Consider the following 12,130-nt stretch of genomic DNA (forward strand, 5'->3'; position numbering starts at 1 on the left):
TACATATAAAAGCAATTATTCAATCAAAACAGCAAAAATAAATATTGTTCGCATATATCATATGTGATTAAACGTATATAATCACATGTGATTACATGTATCTAATCACATAGAATTTATGTGGAAAATATTCATTTTTACATTCTCGTTCAATAGTTGTTCTTGTACATTTAGTCACATATGATTTCTATACACAATATTCTTTTTCATGTTTTGATCCAATTGTTTTTCTTTTTCCACATTAATCATATATGATTAATACATACAATCGCATATGATTAAATACATAAGAAAAAAAAATATTGAATCAAAAATGCGAAAACGAATATTATCAATAGAAAACTCATATGTAATTTGATACATATTATCACATGTGATTTAGTATATTAGTACAACTATCGAATTCAGAAAGAAATAATAAATCTTGTCCACATAAGTCATATGTGATTAAGTACATATAATCACATGTGATTATATGTATTCAATCACATATGATTTATGTGAAACATATTGATTTTTGCATTTTTAATTCAATATTTGGTCTTATGTATTTAATCACATATGATTTATGTGAAAAATATATGTTTTCATGTTCTTGATTCAATAAATCATATGTGATAAAATATATATAATCACATGTAATTATATACACGAAAACAACTATTGAATCAAGAACATTACACCAAATTTATGTTCTCATTAATCATATATGATTAAATACTTATAAACACATGTGATTAAATATATGAGAAAATTATTGAAACGAAAACTAAAAAATAAATATTGTTCATATAAATTATATGTGATTAGATACATATAATCACATTTGATTATATGTATCTAATCACATATGAATAAAGTTGACCAAAAATAATTACTGAATCGAGAACGCAATAATGACATATGTGATTAAATATATCTAATCGTATTTGATTAAATATATCTAATCAAATGTGATTATATGCATCTAATCACATTATTTATATGGACAAAAAAGTATATTGTCCGTATAAATCAGATATGATTAAATACAAATAATCACATGTGATTATATACACATAATCATATGTGGTGGTGATAGTGATGGATGGTGGGTGGGTATGGGTGGTGGTGGTGATGGGTGGTGGAGGTGGGTGGTGGTGGCGGGCGGTTCTGGTTAGGTGGTGTCACAACTAGCATTTTTAGCTAGGAAATTCTGCTTTCATGTAACCATCAACTATTGTAAAACTTGTAATCTAAGTGTATATAATATTCTGAGTGAAGTCCAAACCTAACTTAATACATCTCATATACTCAACTATGGGTTTGAAACCCTAATAACCCGGTTCAAGCATGGACTAGGTTCCTCATGTTGGGCCTAATGGGCCAATAAACTCTCAATTTGACTATTTTGGCTCGAGGAACCTTATTTGGACCTTAAATAGACCCATATACATGAAATAATATCATTTTGGGTCATAAGACTTCTCATGGACCTTATTAGGCCTAAAATGTTTCACCTTATCATCATGAGCCTTAATGGGCCGTAAATGGGTTCATAAGCCCTATTGGGCCGTAAACCCCATTCCTTCATCATTTTGGGCCGTAAACCCAAAAGAAGAACCCAATGGACCGTGAACCACTCTTTTAAACAATGATGGGTCGTAAACCCATCTCTTTAATGTATTTGAGCCGTCAACACCATCCCTCCGCATTCACAACCCACACTCAGAAACAAAAAAAAAATGAGGGAAATTATGGGGAAGACACCTCACTATTTGCATGGTGAATATCCATGCATAATACCCACCATACAACTATGAAATCTCATACATCTAGGGAAGTCTCATCACACACACACACATACACACACACACACACTCTCTCTCTATCCCCTCTCCTCCTTATTCACGACCAAGGACTCCCACCACCACCTTCAATCTCAATTCTAGTTACTTCAAACACTTTCTAGCACAAGAACTCCTCTCCTTCATCCGCTAAATTCTCATGAGTTTTAGGGTTATATCAAGGACTCTCCATCAAAGCTAATACATCCTTGGTAAGTCATTACGAAAATCTATAACATTTGATTCAATTTACTCTAGAAATCTCTTCTTAACCCACATCATTTCATAATCCATGCTCTAGATCCACCTTAGGTTCGAAATCTACTCAAGAAAGCTTGCTAAGGACTGAGATCTTTCCATTTCTTCATCAAAAACCGAAACTCCAAAGCAAAGTGAGTTCATACCTCATATTTTCGGTTTTTACTATGTTTTGGGGGAGAATATAAGTTGTTTTGTGTAGATCTATGTGTGTATGCATGATTTTGTGTGTTTTTCATGATATATATATATATATATATATATATATATATATATATATGATTATGTGTTATAAACTCCATAAACTTGAAGATCTACTAAAATTTGATGCTATTTGTAGAACATAACACTCATTTCAACTTATCATGCAAATAAATGGTTTTAAAATACATCAAAGTTCCTTAAAACTAAGAAAATTGCATAAGAGGGCCAAAAGTGACAAAATAACCAAAAATGGGGTATTTTTATGTAACTCACTATTTTTAAGGGTTCAAAAAGGATTATTTTGATAAATATGGATATTTATGGCATTTGGGACACTACAATGATAAAAATGTAAAATTTTTCACAATTGGGCTTTATTTGGGCTTCTCGCGGCCTTGGGCCAAAATTGTAACTTTTTGGGCTTTTGTGGGCTTAAGTGTCATTTTCAACATAGTTTTGCCAAAAATGTAAATTTTTGCTAAGACATACTAAAAATGTGCATTTGTTAGAACTTGTGCTAAAAAGATAAAATTATTTATAAATAGGCCAAGAATGCACATTTTCATAAAAATCAAGCCCAAAAAAAATAGTTTTGACAAAAGGGGAGTTAAAAATATTATTTTTACACAAACTATGTCACACCCCAAAACCAGGAACGGCGGAAATGTTCTGGGGCGGAGGACGTCATGTATAATATCAACAACAATGTAAAGTAGTAAACAAGCAACAACATCATCCATTGCATTAATAATATAATTATTATACAAATGTGTTCTGTCAAATTTTGATAAACACTAAAGCATAAATCAAAATGAAAGATAAGTCTTGAACAAGCTCCATCTTCCTTTCTCCTTGCATCGGTACCTGTCTATGATGACCTGAGGATACAAGTAATTTTGAAAGCGAGTATCAGCTTTAAAGCTGGTGAGATCATAAGTATTTAGTGTCTTAATTTGTATGTGAGAAAATGTAAGTATATGTACTTAAAAGTATTGAAAGTGTATATGAACTGTAAGTGTTTGAAAAACCCTAGAATCCCTATGATTCCTATTAATAACAAAAGGAGTCTTCTACCAAGACCTAACTGTTTTGAATGTAGTCTTCTACCAAGACCTAACTGTTCTGCATGTGTGTGTCTCTTGTAAGAGGATGTATTTTCCAAAGTATAACTATCATTATCCAAAGATATAGTTTGCACATTTATGTTTAAGTGAGGTTATCACTAAAAATATGTAAATGGAAAAATTACCGTAGTACTAAAACGTAGCTCTAAAAGGACTACTACCGTACTAACTACCTTAAACCGTATTTTAGGCTAAGGCATTCTGTGATAAATTGCACCATACTATCGACTAGTAACAACGACAAATGAATGGTCGTAATAACGGAATGACGTTTGGCACCCGCAGACCTGCAGGTCCGGCTGTAGCTAGCAACAAGGTGTAGGATTGTCAATCTAGTATAGATCTATACGCAAACTCACGCTCTCCCTTCAAGAGAATTCTGGCCGCAACTCAAGTCATGAGGTTTTAAGTCATGCTCCGATTTAAATCACAATAACTCACGTATTCTCGTATATGTAATGTAATGTACTGTTCTAGCTGTAATGTAATGAACTGTTCTAGCAAGTATAGTAATGTAATGAACTGTAATGGTCTATGTGTGCTAGCTGTAATGTGTGTTCTCTCTATCTAACAAGTATAGTAATGTAAACGTTCTAGTATAGTTGTATATGTAATGTACAGTAATGTTCTAGAAAGTATTGACTCATGAATGAACTGACTCATTGAATGATATCGCGTTCTAGCAATGGTTCTAGTATCTTCCTGAACTACCCATATGGTAGCTTTCTAGTAATCTAAGTGTACGTATGGACATGGATGTATACCCTTGCTACCCAAGGGCATAGGATGAACTGGAAGGACCTTTTATGACTATATATGTGTACATGATATATAACTAATATTTAAACGACCTTCGGACGAATACCCAAAATCCCACCAGACCACATCTCAAGGCGCGAAAAGGAAATAGGGTGGATAGCCTTCCTAAGTCTTTTAAACATTTCTTATATAAGTATACATATAGAGGCATGCAATTTATAATATAAAAGCATAAATAAGATTTGTAAGACATTTGAAATATAAGTATTATTTTAAGAAAAGATCGACTTGGTGTCAATCTATAAAACAATTTGAAGGCATAAGTTTAATAAAACAGTTTAAGTATAAGGAAACATTTGTTTGAAACACAGTTGTAAATAAGTTTGAAAGGAAATGTACGGAGTAAGTTGTACAGTGTAAAAAGGAGTTTAAAACGTATAAAATGTTACAAAAAGTCATTTGAAGGAAACTGTTTGGTAAAACGGCTAATGAGTAGCCAAATCATTTGATGCTGTATATTAATCACATGTGATTGATGTAATAAGTAATATAATCCCACTTACTAATCACATGTGATTGACATAATAAGTAGCATGATTCTACTTGTATCCCCCCCCCCCATAAAACATTTAAAAAGAGTTTAAAACATTAGTTAAGGGGTATGAACTCACCTGCGGTAAGTGACTGGAATTGAACGGACTGTTATCGTACGGAAGGATCGGACAAGTGTTTGGTGTCAAGTGGAGACTTAGACACACACAATGATCCTAATTACATATGAAAACATATGTATATAAATAATTAGTGATTATAACACTAATTATACAAGTAATAACATTTAAGCGCGAGGTCAACACTTTTGGTCAAGTGCTAGGAGGCTAATGGGTTGCAACAAAGAAGTGCAATGCCCCTAATGGAAGTTTAAGGTCAAAAGACCATATTCATTAGAGTTTACGGCCCAGGGGAGTAAGCTCCTGGCTGTAAACTCCCAACCAAGTCATGAAATGGAGTTTAGAAGTACTACAACCTTAGAGGGGAATTGTTTCAAGGCTATACAAGTGTTTGGGCACCACATTGACTCCTTTGGGGAGTTTACGGCCCAAAGACCCATTTTCCCTTGGAGTTTACGGCCGTAAACTCCCTTGGTAGGGTTCTTATTGTCCTTTCAAGTCTCTAATAATTCTAGGAACAAGTCTAGGCTTCAATACTTGGATTAAGGAAGATTTATGGCACTAAATGGGACCATTTGATGGAGTTTACGGTCATAGAACTCTTTGGGCCGTAAACTCCCTCACACATGAGGTCCTAAGAATTTTAACTAGTCCATATCTCATCTAGGTACTTGCCCTAAAAGTCTCTTGGCCTTAGGAAGTGTTTAGGGTGCTCTTTGACCCCATTAAAGGAGTTTACGGCCCAAGAAATACTCTTGGCCATAAACTCTTCAACACTTATGCTTTTCATGTGTTATCTAGGTCCTAAACACATTAAGGTACTTGCCAAAAATGAGACTAAGCCTTAGGAAGAGTTTGAAGTGGTTTTTGGCACTAAAAACTTGGAGTTTACGGCCTAAGGAGCATCTTGGCCGTAAACTCCTTTCCAAAGTGGGTTTCTAATTGTTTTGTTGGTCTAAAACACTTGCTTAAGGCTTCTAGGTTCTTGTTCTAAGGCTAAAGGATCACTAGGCACTCATTTGTGCCCTTTACTTGGAGTTTACGGCCCAAGAGGTTGTTCCTTGGCCGTAAACTCCTCAAACTAAGTGATTTTGATTTTTTTTCTAGCCTCTAATGATCATACACTAAGTCCTTAGTTAGTTTCCTAACACGGAAATGGGACTAGGTGGCCTTTAGGCTTGATTTTGGAGTTTACTCCCCAAGAACGTTCTTGGGCGGTAAACTCCCGGATCTTGTGTTTTGGACATGTAAACAATGTTATAACGCATATAACAAGTATTAAAACACATTTAGGGAAGTAGACTCACAATCTGGGATGAAAACCCGAAGATCCGTGAGAGAGTATTTGGCTTTTCTCTAATTATAAATCAAATAATGAACCAATTTGGTCCAGAATTTTATTTATAGTCCTGAGATTTTTGGCAGAAAATATTTCTAATCTCGGAATGGATTCTAATGATTCTAGGGTAATGGAATTTACAGTGTTGCACAAAATCCTAGTGCAACCACTCTCCTAATACCCCTTTTGGTGTAAAACCCTAAAACTGCCAAACTTATGTTCTAAGTCTGAATTTTCATTGTAACTGCTCTACTTCTATTGGATTGAAATGGTTTGATTAGAATGGGAAATTTCAGGTTGTCACAAACTAGCCTTAAACGCAAATTTTGTCCTTAAAGGACCTAAAATGTCATTTTACCAAAAATGGCGTAATTGTAAATTTTCGGTTTTAGGACCAAAAATGTCCTTTTTTTAAAAAAATGGGCTTTTCATGTCAATTTGGTAACCAACGAAGCTTATACCACCAATGTAACAGACAATGGATAAATTACGTCATTCTTTCTCTTTTGGGCCTGAAATTAATAAACATGTTTAGTGGACCTTAGTAGTCCACTTACATGTTTATTGGGCTTGTGATACTCCTTATATGCTATTTAGGCCTAGAAATAATATACATGTTAAATGGGTTTTAGTTGTCCTTTTGCATATATATATATATATATATATATATATATATATATATATATATATATATATATATATATATATATTAGGCCCAGGATATATATTCTCATTCCTTTTAAGCTTGGAAATAATTCACATGCTTAATGGGCATTAGTTGTCCACTTACATGTTTATTGGGCCTGTAATACACCTTATATGTTCTTTTTTTTTTTCTTTCGCGTAAATTCGATTAAGGATCTAGTGAGACGTTTCGTTTGGCACCAAATGAATGTACAAACGTAGACTGTAGTTATAACCAGAGTCTCTCAGAGTGAGAGCGTGAGTTTGTGTATAGATCTACGGGGGTGACGCCCCACACCTATGCTGTTCGCTACAGTTAGACTAGGCCGGTCTAGGGTGACAAACCATACCTTAAACAAGTCGGCGTCTACCAGATGTCAAGCCAGGCGAAATTGTCATTATCAAGTATGGTTATAACGACTCACTTAGAGGAATTAACGTTATAAAATTTACAGGAAACCATCTTTTGTGGATAACACGGTAACATACTCGCGTTGATACTTAAACTCGGGTGTTGAGATTCCAGCATTCTCTTACGCAAACAACATCGAGTTGTCTGGAGTTCATTCTCTTTACATTCGAAAACCATCTCTTGTGGATAACACGTTATTATACTCACGCTGGTACTCAAACTTGGGTGTTGAGATTCCAACATTCTCATAAGCAGACAACATCGGGTTGTTTGGGATTATTCTCTTTATACTCTCACAAACATTAACACACATGCATTAATACAAGATCGGACACGAAAACATTTCAACTATTTCAAACTGTATTTCATAAAATATCCGATTTTCTAATGTTTACTAAGCAATAAAAAACATTTTACTCAAACATGCTTATGAACTCACCAACATTTTTATGTTGACCTTTTTAAATTAACTTGTATTCTCAGGAAACTTTGAGCAGGTTGGTCAGCAAGACTACATGGATATTTTGTTATGTTTTGTTTTCATCATACTTTGAATATTTTGGCCTGTAATATTGAAATACAATACTTGATGTAAACAATGAATGTTGTAATATTACATGTGTGATGATGATGATGATGTTATGTTTCAATTATATACTCTGTGATGATACTACAAAAATGAAGTCACCCAAACTCCCTGACGTTTCCGCCAGTAGGGGGTACATCCCCCATTCAATATGAACCGGGACTACTACGACCTGAGTCACGGTGGACTTGCAGACCGAGCCCTGCCAGTGATGGTAAGGAGGACACGCAAAATCGACGAGTAGGCACAGGCAACCGCCGGCCAAATGGTTGACATAAGAGTCGCGGTCGAGCGTGCAGAAAGGATGACACGTGAGGTAGTCAGGGACTACCAAACACGACATACTTCATTGGAAGCCCGGCTTCGGGCCGCCGAGCATCACCTGGCCAGACTGCAAGGTGCATCTACCTCATCGTTAGCACCACCAGACCCTTCCCACCGCTACTAAGATCAGTTTTCACATACCACCACTACTGTTAGGACTTATTTTATTTACTACTCTATGTACTACTGACTACATGATTAAGTGATTACATTACTCATGGGTTCGTTACGCTGCTAGATTTTATTCCTTTCATTTATTATATGCCTTATAAAGCCAAATTTTCATGTATCAAAAGATTATTATTAATGAAAATTACTATGTATTTTCTCATGATGTTGTTATCTATTATGTGTTTTATTACTTTTATTACATGTTGATTGTATGCACTCATTTACTTACACACAACCAAATCACCAACATTGTTCTATAATTAAAGAATCGTGAAACTAGAATGCACTAGATACTCAACATCTTTCCGTTCCATGAAAAAAGATGCCTCAGAGACCAAATTGCGAAACAACACGACACCAACACCACCGGAGATAAACTCAACTGCGTTCCAAGTGGCGATGTCAGCGGTGGTCATCGCAGCACTGGCACAGATTCACAATGGGAATAATAGAGGAGGTAACGAGCAAGGGGCTGGAAGTTTAAATCAAAGGATGAACCAAGGACCTACAAAGGTCTGTACTTAGAAAATGCTATGTCATGGTAGGAGCTTAAGGAAATGCAGCTTGCTCATTCATCGATCAAGCTCTTTCTTGTGGAATGGTCACGTGGAGGCCACGACACTCCCGGTGGAAAATGCTATGTCATGGTAGGAGCTTAAGGAAATGCTAATGGCCGAGTATTCTCCAAGGAGAGAAATGCAGAAGATGGAGCAGGAAGTATGGAATCTCACAGTCCAAAATTCTGACATCGATGCTTACATCTCGAGGTTTAGTGTAACAACGTAAAATTTCCAATTTAATTTTTCATTTTTAAACCACAAAATATGTATCATATCATAATCTCAAATCCATAACAACATTGTTTTGAAAACAAATCCCAAGATCTCTCTAGCATGAACTCCATCGGTTTGGGTGTGTACAAGTCAAGCCGTCGCCTTCCCACGATCCTCGTTGGTACCTGAGACATCAAACACAACAACTGTAAGCATAAATGCTTAGTGAGTTCCCCAAAATACCACATATCACAAATATGCCACTCAAGGCTAAACCCGACCGTCCGGTCAAAATGTCTCAGTGGGACCCTCCAATCCCGCAGCTCGTCGGACCCTCCGGTTCAGTCATAGCTCGTTGGGCCCTCCGGCTCGGTCAGTATCATTGGGCCCTCCGACCTGGTCTATATAATCATGCAACATACAAATAACACATAGCACGAAATCTCTAAGACAGCACATAAACTCATACATAGCACATGAGACCCTCTGGTCAGCTCGAAATACCTACTCAAGGTAATGTATAGTGAGAAGACTCACCTCGCGTATCTCGGAATCACTAGCGCTCGATCTTCCGAGCTATCGTCCTCCTATAACACAAGCATATCTCTACTTAATACCACCTTGACCCTGGCTGACTAACACTACAAAGTCAAACTAGTCAACTCTGGACAATGGTCAAAGTCAACCCCTAACTGACTCTACTCGCCGAGTCAACCCGATGACTCGCCGAGTCCCCAAACTCAGAACATCCCTCAATCCACGACCTGACTCGCCGAGTCACCCTGAGACTCGCCGAGTCCAACAACTCTGAGTCCACTCGCACCCAACTCACCGAGTCATCCCTTGACTCACCGATTCTCGACTCAACCAGAAAATATTGGGACTCTTCAACAAGACTCGCCGAGTCTAAGGCTATCTTCAACCTACTTGCCGAGTTGTTCATCCAACTCGTCGAGTTCCAGCTCACCTTCAAGCAACTCGTCGAGTCCACCCATGTGACTCGCCGAGTACCACCGGGTCTGAATCCATACAAAAGCTTTCCAAGCCATGCAGATGATCCAAACCATAGATCTACTTCTCCTAAGGCCATCCATCACGTAAAGTGGCAATCTTTACGTGAATCCAAGAAGATCTAGGCATTTTTACTCTTGGATTTGGGGTTTGGGACTAGATAGCTTCATCAACAACACAAGAACAAGGACTTTAATGCTCTTAAGACCTTCTCCACTCCAGATCTGAGGTAGCTACCTCAGATCTATCCTTCAAACTCAAGATGCCACAAATCTAAGCTTCCCACACAACCCCAAAATGATGAATCTAGAAGAACACAACCCAAGAACGAGATATTACCTCAAAATGAAGCCTCCAACAGCAAGAGATCCGAATCTAAACAAAGCCCTTTGATCCAAGCCTCTTTTCCTTCAAGATTTCTTCAACAAACACCTCCCCAAGCTCCAAATGCACTCCAATCTTCCATAATCATGCTTTCTAGGGTTTCTGGACTTCAAGGGGGATCAAAGAGGCTGGGGAGAGGGTATAATGTTCTTTAAATAGGGCTCATTTCCCGGATTTAGGGTTTTCTCCACTCAGCACCTACTCACCGAGTCCATCTTTGGACTCGCCGAGTAGGCCACTTGACACGCGACCAAAGTCGCGACCTTACTCGCCGAGTTGCCTTTCAAGATTTACACTTTTAGCCCTTCAACTCTACTCTTGATATTTCGGGGTGTTACATTTAGTAAGTTGTCACTCCTGTGTCCAAGCATGATCACGTCTGAAGGAAAGAATATTGAAAGATTCATTTGGGGATTGACCTCTCCAATTCAAGGAAATGTAATCGCAGCAAACCCGGAAATGTATGCCAGTGCTAAAAGGCTAGCCTTGAAGTGGTACGACCACGACAACAAAAAGGCTGACAAAACTGGAGAAACTGAAGGCAAGAAAGAGGGGAAGAATAACAAGAAGAGAAAAGACAACAAACGAAAGGGGTGACAAAGCCAAGATTCATCGAAAACGCAGCAAACTGTAGCATTCCACGCTGCTACCGCTCAGGTTGCCTCAACACCACATGATCCAGCCTCAACTATGCAAACTACTACCAGACAATACTCAGGAACCCTACCCAAGTTTAACAAGTACGACTTTCACCGACATGGAGAGTGCATGGAGATGCATTGCACAAATTGCAACTGGAAGGGCCATACTGCCCGATATATTAGATCTTAGCTCCAACAAAACCAGCAGCCAAATAACAACTGCAACAACAATAACAACAACAACAACAATGTTGGGGCTAGTCTCACTTGTTATGGATGTGGAGGAACATGTCATATCCGAAGAAATTTCCCCAAATCCAACAACCAAGGGGCGTGAGGATTAGGAAGGATCCTAACTTTGGGTCAGGGTGAGGCAATTCAAGACCCAACAATTGTTACTGGTACATTCCCACTTAATAACATTTCCGCATGCTTCTTATTCGATAGCGGAGCCGAGCGGATCTTTGTTAGTAACATATTCAAACACTTACTAAACCAACAAACCCAAAAGCTAAAAGAAGCCTTCACGGTGGAGATGGCTAATGGGAAAACCGAAACAAGCAAATATGTTTACATACGGTGCACATTAACACTAAACAATTATTCATTTAAAATAGATTTGATTCCAGTAAATATTAGGAGTTTTGATGTGATAATCGGCATCGATTGGTTAAGCCCCCACCATGCTGATATTATATGTCACGAGAAGGGTGTTTGCCTTCACCTCCCTAATCATGAAACCCTAATGCTCTATGGTGATAAGCTTGGCACCAATCTTCGTCTTATCTCGTGCATCAAGTCACATAAATGCTTGCATAAGAAGAACTATGCTTTCATCGCCCATGTGGTGGACAAAGCCAAAGAAGAAATAAACCTTAAAAACATCCCTGTAGCTTGCGATTTCCTAGATGTTTTTCCTGAGGACCTTCCAGGAATACCCCTGGAAACACAGGTTGAATTTTG

The sequence above is a fragment of the Lactuca saligna genome, chromosome 2 (genome assembly GCF_052625555.1).
Source record: "Lactuca saligna cultivar CGN05327 chromosome 2, ASM5262555v1, whole genome shotgun sequence".
NCBI lineage: Eukaryota > Viridiplantae > Streptophyta > Magnoliopsida > Asterales > Asteraceae > Lactuca > Lactuca saligna.